Genomic DNA, 27,509 nt, shown 5'->3' on the forward strand with positions numbered 1-27,509 from the left:
CAATACCTCCGTTTTAGATTTCAGCTTTTAAGACGTGGCCTTAAAGAGGCAGGAGATCCGCAGCATACACTACAGAAATGCAACACATCAAAATTTATTCTAGGTAAAGCTGTACTTGGAAAGGAAAATGCAAAATCAATTACTCAGAGTCTCAACTTAAAAAACTAGAGAAAGAGAAAAGTAGACCCAAAGTAGAGAGAGTAAAGAAAATGAGTAGAATGAAAAGTTGGTCTTTGAAAAGTTCAACAGAACCAACCAAGTCTAACTACAGAGATCAAGCCAAAATCCTAAAAGAAAGAATATCACCAATTTAGTAATGAAAGCTCTTATCACCGCTGATCCTCCATACATGAAAAGGATAACAACAGTTGGTTAGTTAGCATTCCCTGGAATACTATTCAGCAATAAATGCTTATAATGAAGTGAAAGAACATCTAGAAACATTGCCAGTTTTACTCAGAAAATCAAGGGCAGAATCAGGATTCAAGCGCAGGCAGGTTGACCTCAGGGTTCTAGTGCTCCCATGTGCTACTACCCTGCCTCCCTTCCTCTGCCAGGGCAGACTGTCCGCTGGACCACTCTTCTGTCTCTTTGGTCCCTGTCCAGATTACTGATGGTGGCTTTCCAAGGCAATAGATGTGTAGAACTGTACCCTCAGTCATCCATTTACACAAAGACGGTCACAATACAATTGCAACAGAAAAGAAAATCTTACCTTTCACTGTCCATGGTGGTTCAACATATAGAACCAATCTCCTTGGGTTGAATTCCCCTCAACAAGGACCGTTTCCCCTCAATGTAAATGTCAAAGAACAAATTGTCAAGAAGGATGTGTGGACCATTTCTTTGGGTCCCTTGGTGGGATAGAGCTTCCAATACCTCAAGGAGTTTGTAAATGACCTGGGGTAATTTGACGGGTAATATATAGGAAAAAATGAGAGCCAATATGGGAAGAGTAGCTAAAAATGCTTGTAAAGGCTGAGACAGAGTTCAGGTATGGGAATTGGGTTGGAAGGTGACTGAGCCCACAAGGAGAAAATGATATAGTCCAAAAACTTCAGTTATGATAAACAAAAAGACAAATCTGTGACTCATTCTCATCTTCCTCCTGGGTCATCAGTTTATCTGGGAGATGGTTTCTGGTTATTCTTTTAGTGGTTCTTCAGAGGATTTGTCAGAAAAGTCTACCTTGGACTTCTTCAAACTCTTGGACTCTGAAGGGCTGGAGAGAAAAGAGAAAGTACCATTTGTGTGTTCTGAGTCTGAGAAAGAAGCAAATCAAGCATCTGGGAGATCCAGATTGTGCTCAATAACCAACTACAGAGAAGAGGACAAATAATTCTATAATATGTTTAAACACAACTTAGGAAAATGATTGTTTTATACAATGTATTTTTTACATTTCTTAATTGAAATAACTATGTTTCTGAATCAATCAAAAATTCCAATATAATCAACCTCCTTCATAAAAATACCCCAGACTTATTTCAAGAAAATAAGAAGAATCTCCCTCTTTCAATTTAAATGCAGCAGGAATCAATTTCCAATTTGTCCTCAAGGAAACTTTCCCACTTGACCCATGGTATGCTCTAGGGCATCAGCGCTTCCTCAGAACTGTCCTCCTCATCAACAGATGTGTCAACTTAGGACTAGCCAGCAGCAGTATTCCCTCCCTGAGTGCCCCCCAAACCCCTCCCTCCTGCCCCTAGACACTCACTCTCTGCCTTGGAAGACAAGATCAAAGTGTCAGAGGCTAAGAGGAGATTCAGCCACAGGTGGTGTGCTAACTGATCAAGAGGTTTGTAGGGGACCTGTCAGGGAGATGGGTGGTCCTGAAGTTGAGGAGACACACACAAGAAATTGTTGTAAAAGAATTAAAGGACAAACCAACTATCAGCACTGGGGAAAGCAAAAGACAGAGGCAGATCCAAAGCGATGACCAATATCCTTCCTAAAGTATGGAAGAGGTGACTGCTCAGCCATCACAGTGACAAAATTGGGATCAGGGGCATGACAGGCAAGCAGCTCTGTTGTCCTGTGTTTGTGTGGGGACCTCAGTGTGGACATCAGATAACCTGTGGGGAAACCCGTGGGAAAGAGCAAATGCCTGCCATACTCTGGATGAGATAAACGTCCTTGCAGCAGGAGTTCCATTATGCCCTTGCACGACAAAGGGAATTTTTTTAGGACAGTAGACTACCAGTGAGTCTCTGTGGTCTCCAGAATAAGGCACCATCTGCCCAGTCTACACCTCGAGGTCCTCTGTGCACTGATAATCAGGGTGATCTTCCATGGACTAATCAAAATTGATCACTGGCCATAGTGTTAAAGCCAGGTGACTCTGGAGGCCCCCAAATAGAACTGGACATTAATCTTTAGTTCTGGGTTTGGGGGACTCCTGTGGGATGGGGCTCATTGTTCAAGATTGATGACAGTACATGGGCAGATTTCAGTACTTAAACAAGCAGTATGGCCCTACCATAGGCACTGGTTGAATCTGCCCAGCTAACAACATTATCTATAGCAGTCCCTAAGTTTGACCCTTGTACCAGCCAGCATGGTCTCTTTACAGTACTGCCCAGCTTAGCACACTATGCCATGCCTCTCTGACTTTGCATTTGATGTCCTCTTACCTGGAATGCCCTCCCGCCATCCTGGATTGTTACTTAGAGCAGAATGTCTATCTAACTCCTGCTTTCTCTTCGCTTGAGCTAGTCCAATACCAAGTATCTAAACTGGACAAGTACACACTGCACGGAAGTGTCTTCCTTTCAGATGGCCCACTCCTTGGAGTGATGATGCCTCTAATTCTTGTTCCTCCTTGTGGGTCCCCTTTGGAACTATGGACCCTGCTGGGCCCACAGATGGCCCTCAGTAAATGTCTCCTGCAAGGGACTAACAACAACAAAAAAAATGATGTTATTGGAATAGTGAGATAAATCAGAAATGAAGAAGAGAATTCCCATCTCTTGTACCCCTACCCCCCATGAAGCTACTTTTAAGCTTACTGCACTTGGTCTGTGTACCACAATAATATCTGATGAGTATTCAGCATTTATTAGCTTCCAAAAGCTTACATGGGCATGTATTTAATCTACAACAAACTTGTGAGTCATGTAATATAATTAATCCCCATTTCACAAATGGAATATCTGAGGCAAAACAAAGCAAGATGACTTGCCCACAGTGCTTCTGGAATCCAATCACTTAACCCTTTGGTTTGTCAACTCTCAGACAAATGAGGATCTCTCCAGAAGAATTTGCTTCTTGGGTTTTCTTTTCAGCTATTTTAGGATTGATCCTTCTATACCTCCCCCATCCCAAGAAGATGTTGATTTCTTCCTGGTAACATTGTAATGGGAGACAAGCCAGCACTCCATAAGATCAATTTCTGTACCAATAAAGCTTACCTAAATTTGTTCTGGATCAATGGAAGTTCTGTTCTACAAGCCCATGTGGAAAACAGAATACAGATTAAACCCTTTGGCTGAAAATTCCAGACCACTGCCCACATAATTTTTATCTATGTTGGTCAGGCCATACTCATTATTTTGATGACCCATTGGAAGAATTCAGCTGTTTATTGCAACTTACCAGTGCTTTGATATTAATATTAATGGACATTTTTTGGATGCACTATGGATTAACCATTGTCCTAGAAGATATGCAAATGTTCTCTTTTACCCCTCCCCAGAATCTGAAGAGGTAGTTGTAATTATTACTTCCATTTCAAAATTAAAGTAACTAAGGCACAACAACGTTTACTAGGTTATACAAGCTTCTGCAGGTAGTTGGTAATGGACCCAAGATTCAAGCTTTTACATGCTGATCCCATGTGCTAGAACCTAACTGGGTCATGTGTGTATCTTCTGCTTATTGTTTACAATTTTTCACTGGAACTAGGTGTGATGCTAGACCCTAAAATGTGGTGTGTTGGAAACCCTGCTTAGCTGAGGATCAGACAACATCCAGAAGCATGAAACAATCTTCCAAGAAAATTTCTCTTGGGGGTCCCTTAGTTCCAAGTCTGTACAGTCCTGTGATTCTCTGTATCAGTAGATAATATGGTACTTAATTTTGTCATGTCAACTTGGACTCATGTTCTTTGGGGACAAGTATTAAAAGATAAATTTACATATGGACACAGATATTAACATAGATGCAGATACTTAGAATTATTTAGCTTTATTCTGTGCCAAGCCTTGTATCATTCGATTTGGATTCAGGATCGTATGATCCTGAATAATATTTGTATGACAAATATTAGAACTGATGTTACATTCTCATTTTACAAATAGGGAAACTGAGATTCAGCAAAATTGAGCAAATTTCCCACTGTTACCCAGTGAAGAAGTGACAGAACTTATACTCCAGAATCATCAGATTCCTAAGCTAGGGCTCAGTAAAGAAGCAAGCACTCTTCGGGTTATACAATCAGTGATCACTTGCCAACTGATTTTGTCACAGGCAAACACCACAGGAATCATCAAAAACAGCGATGACACCTAGTGTTTGAGATGACCTAAGGAAGTTTTTTGCAAATAGCAGGACTACATTGTGGCCCACATTTGCCTTCTTGAATATGCTACAATTCTGTTCTTGTAAAACATCCTTCCCTACATTTCTTGTAAAGCATCCTTCCCTACATTTCTTGTAAGCCCATGTGCCCTTGAAGAATTGGTGATTACCTTGGGAAATCTAGCTGGCTGAGACTCCCTACCTTCCCCAGGTAAAGTGAGTCTTCCTCCTAGCCAGCTGCACAGCTCTGGGCATTTACACTTATGGGGCTCTCTTTGGCATTGTGGCCATTACCTTGTCACCATAGGACCAAAGGTCCATGGCTCAAACTCCATGACTCAAACTGGAAACAGTGTTGGCAACTTTAACAAATGTGCAATGCTTGGATTTGGTTTCCAGCTCTTGCACTAGCTAGCTAGATGAACTTGGGCAGGTTATATAACTCTTTGGCCTCATTTTTAAAAAAATCTATAAAATGGGGTTTCCAGGTGAGAATCAAATAAGACAGTGCCTGTCAAAGGCTTGGGGCATTGCCTGTCCCATAGTAAGTTCTCCATAAATGGCAACAAACGTTATATTGCCCTATTGCTCTTTGCACATCTGCTTTTTCCTCTGGTCTGACAAACCCCTCAAAGACATGACCCTTTCTTATTCATCTGTGTCTCTTTAGAGACTATCAAGGTGCTTTCACCAAGTAGATGCATAACAGATGTCTGTGGAGGGATGGATTTGTATGCCTTTCATCCTCTGGCATCTCTTAGACTCTGCCTCCTCCACTGCCCAGATCTGGAGCTGAGGGGCTACCCACTCTGGGCTTGGCAGGTGTTTCTTTGTCTGGCTCCAACTTATGAGGCACCCACTCCCAAGCTCTCTCATTCGCTCTGATTCATCACTCCCGGAGCTCCATGTTCAACATGGCTTTATGTAGCGATACAAGTGGCAGTTCAGTGGTGTGTGCAAGTTTTGCTTTCATTTTGAATCAATGGAAGTTTTAAAAAAATCTTACCTTATTCCTCAAAGGCCCATAAAGTCCTTCATGGGGCTCAAGAGAATTGTTCACTGCTAAGATTTTAAAATTGCTTCCAAGTTACTTATCATTCATTCAGGCTCATGCTATTCTTTAAAATTCTTATTGATTTTGGAAACAGTCCTTTAATTGATATCAAAAAGCAATTACATTTTCCAGGCTGTAAATCTGCTTCACTCCCAGCATTAAATTCATCATCTCTGTAAATAATTTTCTCTTATTATGCATACGTATTAAGCAAACTATAAATAGCATCATTAGTGTACCCATGGTTGCCTTAACAATCAGTGACCCCTGCATTTGATTTAGAAAAATTGATTCCTGCTGAAAATTTCCCTTAAATGAAATTGCCATCCCTCTGAATGCCTGGGCAAATAAAGGCATTAAAGAGTTGTTTCCCTCCACCTTCTCCTGGACTTCAATATAGCAGTTTTAAGTAGGGATTTACATAGATGCACCTGTTGATGAGCAGTCCTTAAAAATCACTGCTGGCACAGCATGCATGATAGTTTAAGATGGTCAAGTTTGAGTTTTTAAAAAAAGTGACTTCTCGGCGTAACATTTCTTTCTAAACATGCAGAGGGACATGGATCCCTCTTCTTGAAGTTCAGCTGGGGGAGTCTGTGGGGTGGCAGAGTTGGGGGAGGCAGGAAAGCTTAGCGGTACTACAAGAGCAATCTACATCCCCTGAGCATGGTTACCTCAAGGGTCCCCAATAATATGGGAAAATTTTCATGATGTGACATCAGGAGAAGAATGCTGAATCCAGGGTGATACCTGGGGTATGATCAAAGAAATATAAAATATGAAGCTATTTGGATAAAGACTCAAAGGATACTTAGGAAAATTAAAATAGTTGATTTAGGGTGATTGATACATAAAATTACTTCTTCGTTTTTCTTTCCTCCTTTCTTCCTTTTCTATATTCTTATAATGTTATTTGCTTAATAAATATACAAGTGGGGAAAGTGGAAAGAAAAAAAGGAGGAAAAGAATATTTAAGTAAGAAAGGTCTTACTCTTAGGTTTAGTCAAAATTGTTTACTAACCCTATGACTCCAAGGAGTTGTGGTGTGAAGAAAAGTGGTAGATTTTTGTGTTATACTCAAGAAGGAACCAGCTCACCCCCAGTGAGCAGGCTGGGGAAGCTTCACATCCTACAGGCCTTTTGATAAGTCAAGGAGATAAAGTTTCTAAGGTGCTCAGCACTCAAGATGCACTCTGATCCTCACCTTCCTCATCTGTAAAATTAAGGATATTTTATGCTTACGCTGTCAATACTAGCTTATTTAAACCATAAGGAAAACTACTTTTCAAACTATGAAATTATGTACAAACACACTTTTATTGACCTAGATGAGATTAGATTTTGAAAGAAGAAAACAAGGTGGTTGTCCAAGTGGACAGAACCTGTAACCTCCCCTGCCTAATGACTCCCTTTGCTTGGTTAGGCATCTGAAAAGTTTGCCAATGCATCTGACCCTATCAGGGTCAGGATACTTTTGTGGCATAAAGACTTTTCATTATACTGCAGTTTCTCTATGGGGTAGAGAGACAAATGGATGGCCACATTTTGAGTCTTTACCTCTGTAATGAATTCTGAAAGGTAACTCTTTGTTGACTTAGAAATGAGACCCTTCATCACTGGGATGGAGACCTGAGGTATATAGGCTCCTTAAAGGCACAGGTGGAACTGGGTGAAAAAGCACCAAAACAGTTTAGCCCGAAGGAGTCCTCCTTTGGCTTTCTCTACTCTAACATGTGTATAATTGTGGTTTCAGAAGAAGAAACAAAGTAGAGAACATTTCTGTGACTTCTTAGAGTTTCTTCATGCCTCTTTCTGATCAACTCCCCCTTTCCCCCACTCACAGGGATTCACTATTCAGTTTTCATCACCATAGCTTAGCTTTGCCTATTCTTAAGCTACATAAAAATGAGATTGTGTGGTAGGTACTCTTTCGAGTCTGTCATGTTTTCCTCAATGTTTTTGGGCTTCATTCATGTTTTTGTAGTTATAAGTAGCTTATTCTTTTTTGTTTCTGAGTAGTTTTCTACCTGAATATAAATAACAGTTTGTTTCCTCATTTTCCTATTTATAATGAAGACTCACAACAAAATTCAAAATGAAGGGCAATTCTTCAACCTGATAAAGGGTATTTATAGCAAAGCTATAACATGTGCTTCCTGATTCTGACCAATTGGTCCTGTCTTAATTTGTTCAGGCTGCCATAACAAAATACCATAGGCTGGCCAGCTTAAACAACACAGTTCTGGAGGCTGTGAATCTCCACAGTCTGGATGCCAGACAGCTGTCCTATTCTTGTGTCTTTGTATGGTAGAGAGAGAGACAGAGAGAACTCTCTGGTTTCTTTTCATAAGAGAACTAATCCCATCATGAGAATTCCATCCTCATGACCTCAGGCAAACCTAATGACCTCCCAAAGGCCTCATCTCCTAAAACAATCACATTTGAGTGAGGGCTTCAACATATGAATCTGGGCAGTACACAAACATTCAGAACACCACATTCTGCCCCTGATCCCCCAAAATTCATGTCCTTCCTTCACACAAAGTACATACATTCTATCCCAACAGCCCCAAAGTCATAACTCATTCCAGCATGAACTCCAAAATCTGAGATCTTATTAAATGTCATCTAAGTCATATATGGGTTACACTTGAAGTAAAATCCATCCTGAGGTAAATTCTTCTCTGTCTGTGAATCTATAAAACTAAACAAGTTATGTGTTTCCAAAATGCAATGATGGAACAGGTATAGGATAGGCTAACCGGGAGAAATAGGAAGGAGAAAAGGGTGACAGGTCCAAGCAAATCCTAGAGTTAGCAAAGCATATTCCATGAGATCTTAAGGCTTGAGAATAATTCTCTTAGGTTTAATGCTCTGCCCTCTAGGCCCTGGGGTGACAGAAGGCCCCCTACAGCTTAGTAAGATGGCCCTATCCCTTCAACTTCATGGGCTACTGTTCACACAGCTCTCTGTGATGACTTTGCCCCTGAGTTACTAGCCCTCCAAGCCAGAGAGGTGGCCCCACCCTTTGAAGCATAGTCAGAACTAGCCCCATCCCCTGGGCCTGTGGTGGGAATGGCAGCTATGATGATCTCCCAATGACCTTTGGTGTCTTTCTTCCTTTTCCTGGAAAAACACACATTTTTACAATCTGCCTTCATTTCATTTCATTTTCCATTTCTTTTAGTTCCAGCTTGCAGTATTTCTGCAGGTAAAATCCTGTCTCTACTCCTGGCTTCTGTTGAGATGACTGATTAGGTCCTTGGTTCACACTCACACTAATCTCGTTATCGGTTAGCCACATGCTTGGTGTTCTCTTCCAAACATGCTTTCTCACTCCCCCCCCCCCCCCACCCCATATGGATAGACTGAGAATTTTCCAAATATTTAAGGTCAGGTTCCTTTATTTTTAAATCTTGTTTCTTAAATTCTTTAACCAAGATTTAGTTATCAAGCTTCCTTGTGGTTTTATTTCATCAAACATTCCTTCTTCAATTTATTTCTGTCTTCTTGTACTTCACTATAGGCAATCAGGAGAAACCAAACCTCTCCATTAATACTTTGTTTAGAAATCTCCTCAGCTAAGGGGACCTGCATGGCTTAGTCAGTTAAGTGTCTGACTCTTGATTTCAGCTCAGGTCTTGATCTTGGAGCCATGAGTTCAAGCCCTGCATTGAGCTCTATGTGGGGCATAGAGCCTACCTAAAACAAAATGAAAAACAAAAACAAAAAAACCTCCTTAGCTAAATATCCAATTTTACTGGTCACAAGTTCTATCTGCCACAAACACAAGAACACAAACAGAATCCACCTGAGTTCTTTACCACTCTACAACAAGGATGGCCTTTGCTCTATTGTATAATAACATATTACTCATCTCTGTCTGAGCCCTCATCAGGATGGCCTTCGTTGCCCATATTTCTACCAACATTCTGTACATAATTCTTTATGTAGTCTTTTAGAAGATAGAGGCTTTCTCTACAGCTTTCCTCTTTTCTTTCTGAGCTCTCACCAGCATGCACCTCAAAACTCTCCTAGCTTCTGCCCATCAACCCAATTCCCAAGCTGCATTTCTAGGTATTTGTGATGGTAGCTCCCCAGTCCTTACTACCACTTATTGTTTTAATCGGTTTTATAACATCTGGGTTATTATAACAAAATGCTACAGACCGGGGTAGGGGAGCAGGGGCTTAAAAAACAGACATTTATTTCTCACAGTCTGGAGGCTGCGAAGTCCAAGGTGTCAGCCGATTTGGTTCCTGATGAGAACTTGCTTCCTGTCTTGAAAGACAGTTGCCTTCTCTCTCTGTGGCCACGTGTACATGGGAAGAGAGAGAGGACCTTGAGCAGGGCGCACACTTGCTTCCTTCCTCAGATCATCCCCTGATAGGGAAAATCTCACTCTTACCCGCTGTCTAGCAGCTTACACTAGAGAAGACCTCTCCCCACTATACAGTCCTCAGCTCTGAGCCAGGTTTTCTCTTCAGACTTCTCCATCCCAGAATGTCTCTCCACTCTAGGAGACACAGGACAGAAGCTCTTAGTGGTTCTTCTAATGGCTCCATCTCTTAGGTGAAGGGGAGATGAAAACATTCTCCTTTTTCTCCCACAGACAGACAAGGGGACATGCCACACTACTCCAACCACTCTTGCCATAGAAATTCCCTCTTCCATCCTCTCCAGACTTCTCCTTTTTTAAAGCTGCAAGTGGGTAAAATTTTTTTTTTAATTAAGAAAAAAAAAAAAAAAAGCTTCCAGTGGGTGATCAGCTAACTTTATCACCTTGCTTTGGAATGTGAGGTCACTTGGCACTTACCACATTGTTACTGGATCCCAGTTAAAACAGACTTCAAATGATCTTCATTTTAACAAACTCATATACGTTAAATCTTGATAAAGGTGGATGGTGGTTCACGTGTTCATCTTATCATTTCTATTGTTTTTTTTTATTTCTAATACTTCCCAATAAACATTTTTAAAAAGATGAGTATCAAACATTTTTGACCCTTGATCATCATCGAGTGCTCAAACAAGGTCTCTCCAGGGAGCCAGTATTTTAGCAGAGAACTAAATGAAATCAAAGGTAGGAAGATTGTCACAGGCCATGGGGACAGCAAGTACAAAGGATTAAAGTTATTAATAAGTCCAGCATGTTCCAAAACAGAAAGATGGTCTCTAGGGCTGCAGTGGGGTGAGTAAAAGGCAGAATAACAGATGAGACCAGAGAGATAGGCAGGGGCCATTTCCTGCAATTCCTTGCTGACCATGACTGGACTCCAGATTTCATCCTAGGAGCAAAGGAAGATGTGAAGGGTGTTGAATAGGAACGCACACTAAGTAATTCACACTTTACAAGACGCTTCTTGGCTCTAGTGTGGAGAGAGCCTCTCCTGGTGAGAATGGGCTCAGGGGACCATTTTCAGTGATCTGAGGGAGAGATGGGGTATGCCACAGACCACCTGGAAGTTATTCTTCCTTGGTTCACAAGGAGGCTACATTTCTCAGTCTGTTTTGCATTGAGAGTGGCCATTTTCTTCTTTTTCTTTTTTCTTGCCAATGAAATAGACATAGAAATGATGTGCTTCATTTCTGGGCCCAGGTGGTTAGGAAGCAGTATGTTGTCTCCTCCTTCGCTTTGCCCAGGAGTGGTACCTGAAGACTTAGGGGATAGAGGGGCAGTGACATGGAAGTGTCCTGGGCTCCTGAAGCCTCCAGGGAGGAAAGCCTCTTGCCAGTCATAAAAACCTTTGTTAAATTCTATTATATGGAGGAAATAGCTTTGATTATGTGAAACCACTGAAATTAAGAGGCTTATTTATTGCAGCAGTTAGTATTCATCTAACTAGCAAAGGATGTTACAGTGAGGTTGATAAAAAGTGATCAAATTTAGAATATAGGTAATTCTGAAAGTAGATGCTATTCAAGGACTGTCCACAGACTATTGTAGGCAATGTGAACATTTTGGCTCTAATCTTCCCAAGAGTCCCCCAAAGAAGATATTATCATCCCACTTTTACCACTGATGAAGTAAGGCTCAGCAAAGTTAAATAACTGATGTGGGGGTCACGTAGCTAATAGGTAGCAGAGCCAGGATTAGAATTCCAGGATTGTTTATCTCTCGTGCTGCTCCACTACCCAGTATGCTAGCACTGGGGCTGCTTCCATGGAGAAAGTAAAATAAAGAGACTGATGTGTTCCTGATATGCTGGTTGCTGTTATCATTATGGAAAAGGAGGTAAGGCAGATGGAGAAGTGAACTTCTTGTCTATGGCATTGTGGGGAAGGCTCATGCATCTCTGATGGGCATCTACTGGGGTCTGCTTCATGCATTGAAGCCACTCAGGCTGGAAGATAATTGCCCAATCAGACAAAGGAGAGCTTAACTCAACCATTGGAGTCGAAGCTCATGATTCTGTAAGTGTGAGCAATATAGTAACACCCCATGCTAGGCTGTATTATGTGTTGATGATTACTTACTCCCTCTCTACCCAAGCCATGGTTCCCTATAGGCACAGTATATAATTCCCTACCACGCTGATTTTAGGTTTGGGCAAGAGGCTTGTTTGGCTAATGAAATGAGAGTGTGGATGTGATATAGGTCTTGTCTGAGCAAGAGTTTAACTATTCTTGGGGGATACTTGGCCCTGCCCAATTTGTCCTACCCCCTATCCTGAGAACCAGCCTGAGAGTAGCTAACTTCTTCAGCCTGAATGTGGAGCCCAGCTCAATCCGGCCCAGCAGACTCCAGCCAAAACTACACCAACTGGCACTCTCATGTAAAGTCACTAAGAAATACGTGGTTGATGTTTCTAGGCCCCTGATAAACTGGGGATCTTTGTTACCACAACAAACGCTAACTAATACAAACTTTCAAGTGCATTACAAGTGCTTTCCCAAATACTATCTCCTGAGCTAATACTTGGGTACCTGTGTGTGTTGGGGGTGGGTGAGGGGCTAGCCCAGGCTTCCTTTTCCTCATGATCAAAGGACTGAAACTGAGAGCAACCAGAGGGAGTCTAGTGTCCCTCAGAATTCCAAGTCAGGCGTCAGCATTATAAATGCATGGTCCCTGCCACACCTCCCAGCTTCCTTTTCCCACCAATCCTGGCCCACCATCTGGATGACATATGTCTCAATCTGGGGTGTGGCAGACCCCCCCAGGGGATCCAGCTAACCAGCTAGCTTCCCATCCCCCATCCTGACACCGTGAGCCCCTTCACTCCCGGGGTGAGTCTCAGACATCCATATTCTCAAGAGGTGATAGATAAAAAGCCCCAGGAAAGGCCCTGGGTCTGTCAATCAGGAAAAACCACGTGCAGCCACACCTCTGCTCCTCATTAGCTGTGACCATAAGGCAAGTCACTTAACCTTTTATCAAAAATTGCAATAAGAATATTTGAACTCTCTTCTTTTTAGAGCTCTTGTAAGAACCAAATGAAGTAATTAATAGGTGTGAATGTGCACTGCCTGTGGCAAAGTGATGGAAAAGGGGGAGCGACTGTGTGCATCTTGGGCCATTAGAGACACCGCTGAGAAGCAGTCACCAATGTCTCTCTCTTTAAGGTCAGTGCCCCAGAGTGACTCGCTTTGCTGGTGTTTGCAGCCAGAGTGGCAGCCTTGCCAGCTCAAATGGCCTCCAGTGCCACCCCAGCCGGCCAGGGAGTGAAAGTACAGATGGGTGCCATGTCAAGGGGAGTCATTTGGAAGCCTGGAAAAGACCAACAAAAAACACCCGAAATAACAGGTCTGAAGATGCCAGACCAGCTCAGCAGGTTACAAAATCATTAACTGGAAAGACTGAAATGGATTCATCTCTCTTCCTTCATTAATCATTTCAGCTTCTTCTTTGGTTTCCGAGAAGCCCTCAGTGCAGGAGTGGCGGGAGCGCATCTTGTGAAAAAGAGACGCTCTTCCTGCTGGCATGGAGATTGGGAGCCAACTTCAGCGTTCCACGGTTCAATCCCCTAATTTTCAGGTGGGGACCCTGAAGCCCTGGTCGGGGGAAAGGTCTGCCCAAGGTCATACAGCCAACCAAATCTTCTCATTTCTATTTAGGTCGTCTCCGCTGCGTTGCTGCTCAAGGTCAACACCCTGCCCTCTGGAGCACACTTCTGAGAATGTGTGTATGTGTGCGTGTTAATATGTGTGTTTGAGTGTCTGAGTGTGCACCCATGTGTGGTTGTATTTGTAGATGTAAGAGTGTGCTGTGGTTGTGACAGGGTGTATGTATGTGTGTGTCAGGAGGTGGGTAGAGATGAGGGTGTGACTTAAGTGTGCAGAAGGGTGTGAATATGTGTGTTACGGGGAAAGCATGATGAATGGGGGGGCAAGGGGAAACTGAGCCAGGGGCTCATGTCTTCTTCTGTGGACTGCACCACAGAGTCACTGCCTGACTCCTCTTACAATGCTCAGTATCAGCTATCAAGGTTTCTCGAATGCAATGTAACTGCAAGTAACATCGGATTTTAGTCCATGGTTTCATAGTTTTCCCATCTTCCATTCTCTCTGCAGCTACTACTTCACTAAAATAATGCACACTGCTCTGAGCTTGTGCTAGACACCACCCCTGATGCTCCAGCGAATGGACAAAGGGTGGCACCCCATGGGGAAAAAAGGAAATTGCCAAAAACCACAAAGCCCACCCCGAGACGATCCGCACCCAGGGCCTATACGAGAAATGTAAAGTTTTGACATATTTTCAAATTATTCTTTCTAATCTTACAAGCTTAAAATGGAAATGTTGGCAGGTCCCCGAAAATTAGTAACTTGGATATATGAAAAGTACTATGAAGCTCACTGAACACATGCTCTGGCATATTTAAGCTATTTTTTAAATTTTGGAAAGGCCAAAAGAGTTTGGCTTCTTTAAGAAAAGGGCTGTCAGAAGAAGGAAGGCAGTCTGATCCCATTCCCTGCAGGCTCCAGGGCTCAGACAGTCTTCAGCGGGTCTGAGCAGGGGCTATTCACCAGAAAAGGCAGGGCAGGGGAGTGGAGGGAGTTGGGCAGAGGGCAGTGAGCAGAGACTTCCTGTGTCAGTGACTCAGTCATCAGGTAACCGCAACCTGATTGGAAGGGAACCAGACTGTGAACCACAGCGGCTTTTCATTTTCTTTGTACTCTGACCACAAAAGGAAAGGCAAGAAAAAGTCAATTGTCTCTTAAACGGACTTGAAGAGAGATAAGGAAGCAGGGACCCCAAGCAAAAGCTAAGCCAAAAGGATCTGGAGGCCGGAAGTTCATGGACAGGCAGGAGCTGGAAAGAGTGTTTAAAGGATTTCTAGAGGGTAAGAGGAAACCTCAGGTCAAGCAGCAATTAATGACAGCTCCCACTCAGAAGCCTCCAAGCCGTGCCTCACTGTTCTATTTCTTTCTAGACCCCATTGAAACCTTGAACTTATTCACCTCCTACAGAGTAAAGTTAATTAGTGCATATCATTTTTTTAAACTTGTCTTTTTATAGAAGAATCATGAATGACTGGATCATAGGACTTCACTGCAATATCCACTATTTATACCTGCAGAAGAGACACCACAGAACCCCTCCAGTACCCCAGTGGAACTTTCCCTGTGTCACCCTTGACACGTGTCGACAGTAATGGTCCTCACGGGAGGAAAGATGTGTTAGAAATAAGACAGGTGATGGGTCATGGGTCATGCAGAATTGCCTTCAGAGCTGTAAATCCATCCCCTTCTATGTCCCTGGGAAAGGATTCAAGTATGAGTGAGCATCATATCATAATAGAAACAACTCTGAAACTATTGTTGAGAGGTGGGCATGTGAATCATTTTTAGTTATTACAGGTGTGGCCACATATCCTTGTGCTGTGACCTCAAGCTGAAAACATGCTCTTAGAAACATGAAAGAGAAAGTCACACAAAGGAGAAAGCTTCTAGGTGTTTAGGTGTTGCTGAGATCTTGGGCTCTATGTCCCAAGGATGGAGTACAGAGCTATTTCTGGGATCCCTTCCCTATCAGCCTCAAGGATTCTCTGACACCTGCCTAAGCAGGAGGAAAACCACTTGGATTCTCCTCACTGTATAGGTATGCACACTCACAAAATGCTTCTGCTATTTGTTTAGAATATTCTTCAACTCAAAACCTCAGCAAAACACATCCCATTCATACCAACAACAGGGCAGTTGTCCTGGTACTAGGACCTTCTGAAACCTTCTTTATTTTTAGCAATTTTGAGAAGACACCTATGTCTTGTTCCCTACCCAAACAGGCATTGACTCTTTTAGGACATTTCTGACCAATATTTTAGTTTAGTTTGCCTGTATTCTGATTTAGAAAATAAAAATTGTATGCAAAGATAGTTACTTCTTCTACTATGTTCTCTAGCTATTTTATCAGTGTTACGGAATTTACCAAACAGCATTTTATTTCTTTATTTATCTAACCTTTCTGTCTTTTGCCCAGGTGATGATCTCTTTGAAGAATGGAATCAGGTCTTACTCATATCTCTGCATACTTTTCACCAAAAGCCTTGCATATAGAAATTGATCTATGTTTGGTTTGGGATAGATGGACTGCTGGATAATACATGGGCCTCCAAGTACAATATGATCTGTTTCTCAAAATATACAGATATGATCTGCTTCCCGTAATGGCGGGGGGCCTATAATTTACTAGCTAAGTCTGTACAGTCCTCCCTCTCCAATTAGAAAATCCACCGCTCTGCACCCGTGGCAGTGGGGTTGGCAGACAGCAGCCTAGAAATGACCTTTACTGGGGCAAATTGTGGTTTGTCTTAGTTGTCCAACTAAGTTTCACACAACTCCAAGGAGCTGGAAGCCTGAATTAAGCCCCACGGTGCCCCCTGCTTGCTCACAGGGCTGTGGGGAGCCAGCGGAGCTCCACCTGCCTGACTACAACTTCTGTGCTGCACTGAGCCAAGTGCCCTGTGTTGCTTCCTGGGATTGACTGTGATGACATTTTCTAGGCTTAGCCATTTCCTCTCACTCCATATGCCTTTTTAGTTCTCCTGGCCAAAAAGCGTTCTCTGCGAACTACTGAGAAACTCATTTATACCAGAGAGTAAATGATTCACAAGGCTCGGTGTATTACCCCTCCTCGGAATCTTTGCAGCTTCAAGGGGGTGACATCTTAAGTCAGAAACAGAATCTCAGGGGTGCCTGAGTGGCTCCGTCTGTTCAGCGTAGGAATCTTGATTTTGGCTCAGGTCACGATCTCAGGGATGTGAGATGGAGTCCTGTGTGGGGCTCTGCGATGCTTAGAGATAGAGCCTGCTTAAGATTCTCTCTCTCCCTCTCCCTGTGCCCTCCCCCATTCCCCACCCCTCACGTGTGCTCTCTCTCTCTTTCTTTAAAAAAAAAAAAAACAAAAACGGAATCTCAAATTGTGGCGTTGCAGGCATAAGCGTATTCTTTCCAGGGCTATTGGCTATACCACCTTCTTCCCTGGCTCAGGGCCGCCATCTTCCTGCCATCCTCATTCATAGATGACGCTGGCCCAGGAGTCACGTGACTTCAGGGTCCTTATGGATGCCTTTCCAGTACTCTGACCTCTCAGTCTCTTGACCTCCTCCTCCCCAGTGACCTTCTTCCTTATTCCACATTGGTCACTTACTCCCCAAACAGCTTAAATCTTGTCATCATGATTCCTTTTCTACACAAGTCTCAATTTCCTCTCCAGTTAGCCTGATCAGCTTCTCTCCAGTGGTTTTAAGAATCTCACTGGAACCTCCAGATAATTAACTCCCTTTACTCTGTGCCCATCCATTTGCTAGCTTCTCTCATTCTCCTTTTTACCAAACTTCGAGCTCATGGCCCATCACTCATAACACTTTGGTCAAGACGCTCTCTTCTTCTGCCTCTCTGGCTTTATAGCCCAACCATCTGGCAAAAAGCCAGCTGTGAAAGCACCAGCTCTCCAGGACTCCTGAGACAGAGTGCAAGCTGCTGAGTTTTTTAAGAAAATACCACTAGGCATGGGGCGCCTTGGTGGCTCAGTGGGCTAAATCCTCTGCTTTCGGCTCAGGTCATGATCCCAGGATCCTGGGATCGAGTCCCACATCGGGCTCTCTGCTCAGCAGGGAGCCTGCTTCCCTTCTTCTCTCTCTGCCTGCCTCTCTGCCTGCTTATGATCTCTGTCTGTCAAATAAATAAATAAAATCTTTGAAAGAAAGAAAGAAAGTACCACTAGGCAGATCAATTTCACCATGTATTCCTGGTAACTATTCTCAGATGGACTCCCAACACCGCCCGGCAAGCACGCTACTTTCCTCTCATCAGCTCTGAGGGAGGGAGATGCCCTCCTCAAACCTCTGACGCCCTCACTTCTTGCCTCACTTTTGGCTCACAACCCTACATCCTATTTCACAGGGAACATTGAGTCTGTTCCCCAGAACTCTCACCCACCACCAAGCACACAAGCCCACCCCTTCCCTCCTGTTCCCTGGCCTTTTCTCCCTCCCACCAACAAAGGCTAGTTTGTCCACATGGCTTAAGACCCATCATCTCCTGACTTATCAGGAGAGGTAACTTATCCATAAGCCCTCCTTTCTCAAGTTCTCTCTCAAATGGATTTCTCCCAAGGAAAAACACCCACTGTAAATACCCATGGTCTTGGGGTGCCTGGGGGGCTCTGTTAAGCATCTGCCTTCTGCTCAGGTCATGATCCCAGGGAACTGTTCGGGCTCCCTGCTTGGCAGAAAGCCTGTTTCTCCCTCTCTTACTCCCCGTGCTTGTGCTCCCTCTCTCTCTCCAGCTGCCTCTCTGTCAAATAAATAAACAAATAATCTTTAAATACCCATAGTCTTTTCCACTCAGACACTGCCTTCTCTCAACCTTACATACCCCTCCAGCTACTGCCTCATCACTCTTTACCCTTGATACCAAACCCCCGGGAAAGGTGGCTTCTTGCTTACTCCTTACACTTCTCCGTCTTCTTCAACCTACCCCCAGCTGCCTTTAGACACCATCATTCCACTGGAACAGCTCTTGCTTAAGCCCGCAGAGACCTCCATGCACCATATTTTTCAGATTTGGGTCTTCGTCTCACTCACCTGACAGGTTCTCACTAGCCCTGTTGGATGCTCCCTACTTCCTGATACCCACTCCATTCCCTTTGCTCTGGTTACACACCAGTGCCCCGCTCCCTGATTTCCTGCCAACATTTGTTCTGTCTCCTTTGCAAGTCTCCCCTCTTTTGTTGACTCCTTCATACTGGGAATCCTCCAGACCTGCTCCCAGGTCCCTTCTTCCCCACACTCCGAACTCTGGCTCAGGGTGAGCTTATCGGTCTCACGGCGTCAGACGCCACCTGCATACCCATGAACTCTGAAATCTGCCTTTGGCCCTGGTCTCCGGTGCTTTCATTCCTTCACATTCTTTATTCTGCCAGACTGTCAGGTCTCTCCTTGAACAGCTTGGGCACCACCACACTCACATCTTCATCCAGCTGGTTTTAGAGACTTCTTAAACCAGTTCCCGCCATAGCGTCCAGCCATTTTCCTGACTCCAAGCTCTTGGAGAGCATTCTATGACATGGTTCTTTCAATTCAACTCAGGGCTTTGTAGTGCTGTGTTTCAAATGATTAAGGCTGAGTTTGGTGTCCTGGTTAAAACCCTAGCTCTGTTACTTCCTTAGTCGATGCCTGCAAGGTGATGTTATTTGATGAGGTTATATTAGTTAATCTCTCTAAGCTTCAGTTTCCTCATCAAAAAGTGGGGATAAGGATAGTAAGAATGTATGAGAATTGTACTAATGAATTGAATTATCATGTAGGAGGCATAGGACAGCACCTGCCATAGAGTATGCAATCAAAACAGTAACCCTTTATGATTGTATTTATATCCAGCCTTAATGATTTCATATTGGGTTCTTCTCTGTGCAGAACTTAATTATTTCTATTATTCCCAAGTCTCTAATGGGCAGACATTGATCTCTCTGTATGTTTTTTACGAGAATCAAGGCCATCCACCATGTACTTCCTCAGTAACCTCTCCATACTTCAAGGGTCACTCCACAGGGAACTATGCAGTTCTCCTTCCTGCAGGCCCAGGGGGTGAACACCATCTCCTCACAGAGGGAGCCCTCCCTTCTGCAGGATATCCTGGCTGCCATAAGCTCAGGCGCCTCCCTCCACCAGCCGTCCCCTCTTCTTATCCAGACTCTCCTCCTTCTCTCTCTCCCTCAGGACTGAAATGCCACTCCCCACCCCCACCTCAAGAGGCTCCCAGCCCAAAGCAAAACCAAACAAAACAAATTTAAGTCTTCTGTTCTGGCCACTAATAAGCTTCTCCACCAAAGTCTACTCAAGTTTCCCTTCCCATTCTCTTCTTAGCCCCTGTGCTCTCAAAAGCTTCCGTCAAAGATTCCTGTCGCCACAAGTCAATTGCGGCCCCATCCAGGGCCCTCCCACCTCTCCGCTCATCACTCTCTCCCTTAGAGCTGCCACTTCCCCAGAAGCTGCTGGTCCTCATCTCCTCCTACTCCATCTCCCTCATGTTCTCCTCTCATTTAGTAGACTTACATTGGGTATGAATTTCTGTCCAGAGATGGAAGAGTTCAAGAAATACTGCATTTCTTGATTTCCGGTTAGTTAACTGGATTTCAACTCCGGCTGGGTTGGTGGGAAGTTCAGCCTCAGTTATTCTCAAGGCCTCCTCGCCTTGCCCTGAGGAGTTATGCCATGGTCCTCAGCCAGGACACAGGACTAGTACAGAGGACTAGTACAGAGGAGAACAGTCTGGTCATAGGATTTTGGTTTTTTCTGGATTCCCACTGCGAACTCCACTGGCTGAGCGATTTCGGCCCCCTCAGTCCCCACCATACTTGCCCAGGGGAGGCTTCGGCAGGGCTGCCAGGCCACTCTTGTCTGGAGCACCGGCTGGGGCAGGGGAAAGGAGGCTGCTGTTCCCCTCCAGGACCACAGTACTTGCTCAGGTAACTCTGTTCAACCACCGGGAAATCCTCCTTATCCTTACCTTGCCCACTGTCTTCAGACAGCCTTGACCTCATAAACATCTAGAACCCACCTCATAAGCACAGTGCATCTGCGACCTGCCTGGGTTAGGGAAGGAAAAACAGGTGGAAAAGATGTATTAGTATCTTAAAAACACCTCCTGCCACCAAACTCATGGGTGTGCTTGTTGAGAGGTTGGGCTTTGGGGTTGTAATATTTTATTCCTTTTTTTTCCCCTCAGTGTAGCGGGTAGGATCAAATATATTCATGATGATGAAAATATGAGATTATGTTATATTTTCTTTGCTTGAAATTGCATTTTTAATGTCTCAAAATGAACAACAAAATTTAAAGTCCCCAATAAAAATGTATTTTCTAAACAGATATTTCCCAAATTATGTCCCTATACAATCTTCCTTGAAGATCTCACCTATTGCGGTGATTTCCCTTTTCCCCACAGCACGAGTGATTCTGAAATTGATCTCCCAGCCTCTAAACCATCTCCTACATGTCAGAGTGTCATATCCAAGTGATCCGGGGACATCTGCATTTGCATATCCGACAGGCAGCTCCAGCTCAACCCGTCACCACCACACTGACAGAGTCCCCTGCCCCCCCATCCTAATCCATCATCAAGCTCAGTCAGCTTGACCTCAAACCTCTCAAATCAATCTCCTTCTCCCCATCTCCTCTGCCACCCCCAGTCCGAGCCATCCCCACCCTTATCTGGAGAACTGTTTCCACTCCTGCCTATTTCCTACTCCCTGTCCAGTCTACTCCATGAAGCAGCCTAAATGAGATTTTAACCTCCACCTCAGACACGGGTCCCTCCTGCCTCAGGCCCTTCGATGGCTTCCTTCTAGAAACTCCATGGAATGGCTTCCAAGCCCTGAGGGGGTCTGAGTTCTGTCACCACTCCGCTAGTGTGCCCCTTATTGTCCACACATGAGTCATAATCACTTCTTTCACTCCTCCAATCCACCAAGCTGGTTCCCCCATCCAGGACTTCCTACATGCCACCTCCCTGTCTGAACACTGTCCTCACCCCCCAAAACTTCCCTGTACTTCCACATTGTCTTCCTAGAAACTTCTCCACGCTGCCCAGTTTTGAACAGCTCACTGGAGCATGGCAGTCCGTGATTAACATTTAATATTTCCCATTCCTCTTCAGATAAGGTTCACAAAGTTGAGTATGACCTAGGAGATGCTGCAGAATCGAGCTCTTGCCAGGCCTCCCTGATCCCTGTGCCTCAATCACCCTGACCTGCTTCCAGCACTTAACGTGTGCCGACAACGTCCTTCCCACTTCCAGACCTCTGCTGGTGCTGTTCATCAGTGTGGCATGCCTTTCCCTTTACTCTTCACCTGGGTAGCTTCTAGCCATCCAGGATTCAGCTGAAGGGCAATGTCCCCAGAGGACACTGTCCCAATTTCCTACCTGAATCGGGGCTCTTCATATTCCCATATCCCCTTGTGCTAGCTTGATGTTTTGTTAATGTCTGTCTTCCTCTGCATGGAGATAGATATCGCTGTCCACCCCATCCCCACCTGGTTTCCTAGCCAGCTAGTTCAGTGCCGGGCACATAATAAGTACTCAATAAACGTTGACTGAATGAATAAATGTGTGTCTCGGTTTCAGGCCATCTTATTCCGCTCTCCTCTCCCCACCATATTTTTGTGTTCTATTGTTGCTGTTGCCTCACTCTGATGCAGGTACTTGAAACCACCCTGCCCCTCAGGCTCAAATTCTAATGTTATCTCTGATTCCTTCCGCTCCTCCCTCCTTCTGTCCATTATGTAGTCAAAATACGTCGTCTACCTCTAAATAAGCCTGACACACTCCCCCTCTTTTCCACTCCCAGTACTTGGCCCAGGTGACCTCTCATTTGGGTGATTCGAGTTGCTTCCTAGCTGCCCCTACCCCAGTGACTCCAGCCTGTTCTCCTCAGAATCTGCAGAATTACTTTTCCTCAAGTTCAGATAGACCTCATCCTCAAAACAGTTTACTCGTTTGCACAATGAAATCTGAATGGAGCTTTATGCAACAATTAGAAGAAACAGATTAGATTTAAACACAGCAGCATAAGTGAATCTTAAAAACAGAGTATTTAGTGAGAAGAGTAAGAAAGGGAAGGAGATTGTGTAACACAATACCACTTACATACATTAAAAATACATGCAGCCAACAGCAAACATTTTATGAAAACATATAGAAGCAAAACAGATTGACATCAAATTCACAAATGCAATTGTCTCCAGGGAGGAAGGAAATGGGAACATGGTATGGGGGACAATGGGAGAAAGTAATATATCTTTTAAATTTATTTATGAGAGAGCGCATGAGCCACAAGTGGGGTTGGGGGACTGAGGTAGAGAGAAAAGCAGACTCCCCGCTGAGCAGGGAGCCCAGCGCAGGACTTGATCCCAGGACCCTGGGATCATGACCTGAGCTGAAGATAGACGCTTCACCGATGGAGCCACCCAGGTGCCCCAGAAAGTAAGTAAAGGCAGAGAAGGCTGGGCATACAGCAGTCATCGTAAGGGGGCCATGAACTGAGGAGGATAAACTCCACCACTGCAAGCAAAGTCCATAAGCAGCAAAAATACAACAACAATGAAAATCTTGTACCCTAGACAAGTAGGATTCAATTCGGTTTTGTATCTCTATCATCGTTCTTAGGACATTTCCTTGCATGTAGTTGGGGGAATCAAACAATGTGCTTTAATTAGGTAAGCTCCCTGACAGGACTCAGCACGGAGAAAATCAACCTGATCTTACCTGACCAGAGACAAATTTCCAGGTACTGGCTTCTCTGCCCGATCTCTTCTTGCTAATGAATACTCCACATGGGCACAGTAATTCTCTTAGCAACATTTGCTTAAGACATCACTTTAAAAAAATCTGGTAAGCTACTATAAGTCTTTACCACAGATTTTAAGTGCATTAGAGGCAGTATCCTAATTTTATCAGATAGAGTCACCTATAATGTATAGCCACATATTTCAAAGGAAGTAAGAATTATATTTTTATCTTTGTTTGGTGCCTAATGCTCAAGCTCCTAGCTTGCCAGAAATTATGGAATCCAAAATGAAAATGCAATCTCAGAAGACATGAGGTCACTCGGAAATCAGCTTTGCCGGCAAAATCCAAGTTTCAAGGAAAAGTAATAAATATTGTGGGCTGACTGGTCTAGTAATCTCTACTTGTCCCCTTCCAGCCAGCACAGAACTGAAAAGGATAAATAGTTGATCCTAGATTTCTAATTCCATCCACAAGACACGGAGAATACCTCCTTGCCTTGGGATGAGCATGCAATGTTTTCATAAACTTTTGTTTAAAATCTACAGATAAAAAGGGATCTTAGTGGGGAAGCCCAGCCTCTCATGGCCCTTGAATCTAGCTAATGAAAGCATTAATGATTTCAGTAGACATTGTAAAATAAATACTCATAAAAGTTTGCACAGCACACCATTATATGGGCCCATAAAACCCACAAGGCAATTACAGAGTTATGAGCTCTCTGCCCACCTCCCTGGGCACCAAGGTTAGCACAAGTGGAAGTGAGAGGTGAGAGAGGAAGCTGGCAAAGGAGAGAGGGAATCACTGATCCAGGGGAAACCGGAGCTCTCCATTCGTCCTTGGTTTCCTTGTCTGTGAAATGGACATTTGATCTCCAGTCCCAGCCCCCTCCATCAGTTCTCATCTCTGTGCTTCACAAAGAGGAGAATGCTGGTATGGAAAATGCAAGCCTGGGCTCCATACCTGTTTCATTTCTCAGGTCTGAGTGACCTCGAGCACATCATCTGACCCAAAACCCTCTGGTCATACTTAACAGCCAACGTTCATGTGTTCCTGGTGGCCGTGCAGGGTGCTAACCGCCTCACACTCTGCGTCCCATGTAATCCTCACCTCATGCCTGTGAACTAGGCATTATCATTTCCCCCATTCACAGGTGAAGTAACTCATTCAAGAGCCTTGGCCATTAACCACTGCCACGTAGCGGCTTGTAATAGGGAGAATGTTGCCTACCACACAGGTACAGTGCCGGGCAGATTTCGTGCTCAAAAAGTGTTAGCTCACAGCCTATGCCTTTGCCATACCTCACTCTCAACTTTTGACAGAAAACGGAGTAAACATGTCATAATTGTGCAGCCATCAAGCGCAGGGGTGAGTGGAAAACTGAGACACAAAAACATCGGTTGGATGTTGAATGTCATATTCAACACCCTGTCTCCCTGTTCTGCCTCTGTCCACCTGCTGCTCCCAGGGCACCCTGGAATATGGCAGTTGGCCCTTGGATTGGTGCCCCATTTGGGCATTTCCTCAGCAGCAGAGACTTCATCATGGAAAAAAACTACGAGAATAATCTTACATAGGTATGGTGCTATGGAGGTTACAAAACACTTGGATAGAGGGTTGCCTTAAATACTAAAATCATATAGGGAAAAGAAGTCAGTTATTTTGTAGAATGAACCTTGGCTCAGTTTCTTCTAATGTTTCCTCAGTAGTAAGTTCAGGTTGTATATCTTTGCAGAAAGATCACAGTGCGTCCATCTGGCAGGTCCTATCAAGATGCACACAGCATTGATCTGTCCCATTGCTCATGATGTTAAGTCTGATCTCTGTGTGAAGGGGGCGTCTTCTCGATTTCTTTACTGTAAAGCTACTCTTTCCTTTCTATAACTAAGGGGATATATTTTGAGACGATGTAAATATCTTATTTCTTATCATTCTTTCAGCCATTAATTTGGTATCTATTGATGAATCTTAACTGAAACAATTATTACTGTAGTGGGATAAAAAGATAAAGAAATGAGGGAGAGAGAGAAGGACACACGAGTGTGGTAACATGTTAGCATTTTGGGAATCTGGGTGAAGTGTTTATGGGTTTATTATTTTGGCAGTATTTTACAAATGTGAAATTGTTTCAAGATAATGTTTTTTAAAGGATATTGGGTCACTCACAAAATTGGCAGAAGGGCTAAGGAGTCAGACTTAGGAGATTTGGGCATGTTTAAAACGTGCCCAAAATCGTGCTACTGGGACCACCAAGGTCCCAGTGCCCATCCCCAAACCCTTGTGTGGCTGCGTCCTCCCCCCAGCCCTGTGGCCTCCAGAGCAGCTTCCTTGAGGCTCCTGCTTCCCTACCAGCTGTGTGAACCAGAGTTGGGGGGTATGAGTGAGTAGGGGAGCCTCTATCCTGGGCACCTCCGGGCCGCAGGGGAGCCTGGCAAAGTGACAACCTGCTGTTCTCAGCTTCTCCCGTCTGGGCTCATAAGATGGAGAATTTCTCAACATAAGTCAGAGAGCTTAGTTTCCAGAGGAGCCAGAAAGAATGAAGAACGCCATTAAGTGCCAGAAAACATCCGTGCGATCTTACTATCTCGCCTGGCTCTCTCTATTGCTTCGTAATCAATCCTTTTATTCTGTTATCCCATTCAGCTCCGTAGTCATTTCTGATTTTTTTCAGCTTCCCAGAGACCGTCCTCTGTCTTACCACAGACCCCTCCCTCGCGGTCAGGCACTGATCTCCTTCTACAGAGAAAGGAGTCTCCCCTCCGTGAGAGTGCTGCCCGGCCCTGTGGGCATTAAGGTCAGGCTGACCTGGGTTCACATTCTCACTCCTTCATTTACTGACTGGGGACTCTGGGCAAGTTAATTTCTCTGGGCCTCAGCCTCCTTGCCTGTGAAGTAAGCTGGAGACCCAGATCTTGCTGGGAGCAATGCAGAAGTGAGTAACCTGTGTGAAATGTAGGTATAGTGTCTGAGGCAGAGTCAGTACCCTGAATCTTCCTTCCCTGAGCCGGGCCTAAGGACAGTGTGGTGTGTTGTCCACACGGGAACTGAAGGACTTCATCCCCCTCAATAGATGGAAGTGCTCCTGGGGCTGCCCACCCTCGCCGGGCATTCTCCTTGACCCAAGTGGGTTGCCTCCCACAGAGTCACACCTCTTCGTGGGGTAGCGTGTACCCAGAGACTGGCCGATGCAAAGGGAGAAGAGCCCATCTCCCTTGTCCCAACTCAGGACAATTCTGAACGGTCATCCCAGCTCTGGAGCTCCCTGAGGGGTTGGATGAGGCCTTGTAAAGTCCACCTCACAGTCCAGCTCCTCCCTCTGCCCAGTCTTGACTCGTTTCCTTTTCTTTATCTGTGCTAACCCTGAGAGCACCCTCTCATAACCTCCGTGAACAGAGTTATCTGTCTGAGTCAGCTTCCTGAACCACGCAACCCACCACAGCCCTTTTCTTCGGCTCATCTTCAAGCAAGCCTAGCCTGTTCGACTATATACTTCATGGAACCTGGTCCCATCAATGTCTGATTCCATGTCTTATCATCTCAAGACAATCTCTTCCTCAAATTGGATGTTACCTTCAGTTACAGATGAGTGTTATCTGTCTTTCCATTACCCATCCCCAGCCTCATGGATGAGATCCTCTTTCTACTTTGAGGCCCATTGCAGGTGGTGCCTCTTCTAGAAAGCCTTCCTTGATTTCTTCATAAAAAACATCCACTCCCTCCTCTGGGTTCTTTCACTGCCTATCTCCCTCTCCTCTTCTGACACTGGGCCTGAGTTAGTGAGCCAGTTAATTGCCAATGACCTCAGATCCGTCCTTGTCCCCCTCACTGCACTGATCTTCAGAAGCCTGACACTGCCAACTACTTTTCCCAAGGGCACACACTCATTGGCTGTGGTTAGGCTCTGCCAGCTGGAGGCAAGCACAAGAGTGTGGAAGACAGGAAAGGGAGAGAATCCAGAGAATTTCTCCCTCTCTCCACCTTGGGGAGGGACATCACGGGCAAGAGGTCTGCTCACCTGGCCTCAGCTCCCACCAGGCAGCCCCAGTTCCTGGGCTCTAAGGCCTTCATCTTCATCTTTTGCCGCACCAGCCTGAGTGGTGGTGGTTTCTCTTGTTGACCTCTTGTTAATCCGTGGGTGGCCCCACCATCCTGTTTCCAATTCTTCCAACTCTGCTGTAACTATTCTTCCATAGCAAACTTCCTCAAC

General features: G+C 44.6%; 1 long non-coding RNA gene across 1 annotated transcript; it reads right to left on the reverse strand.

Moving 5' to 3' along the window:
- Positions 1-778: 778 nt before the first annotated feature.
- LOC116600847 lies at positions 779-20,479 on the reverse strand. The gene is made up of 3 exons (XR_004289836.1): positions 20,071-20,479; positions 2,634-2,895; positions 779-1,222 (listed from the first exon to the last, which is right to left on the reverse strand). It is a non-coding gene; the product is annotated as an uncharacterized LOC116600847 (long non-coding RNA).
- Between the last annotated feature and the right edge of the window lie 7,030 nt (positions 20,480-27,509).

Source organism: Mustela erminea, chromosome 1, assembly GCF_009829155.1.
Source record: "Mustela erminea isolate mMusErm1 chromosome 1, mMusErm1.Pri, whole genome shotgun sequence".
Taxonomy (NCBI): Eukaryota; Metazoa; Chordata; class Mammalia; order Carnivora; family Mustelidae; genus Mustela; species Mustela erminea.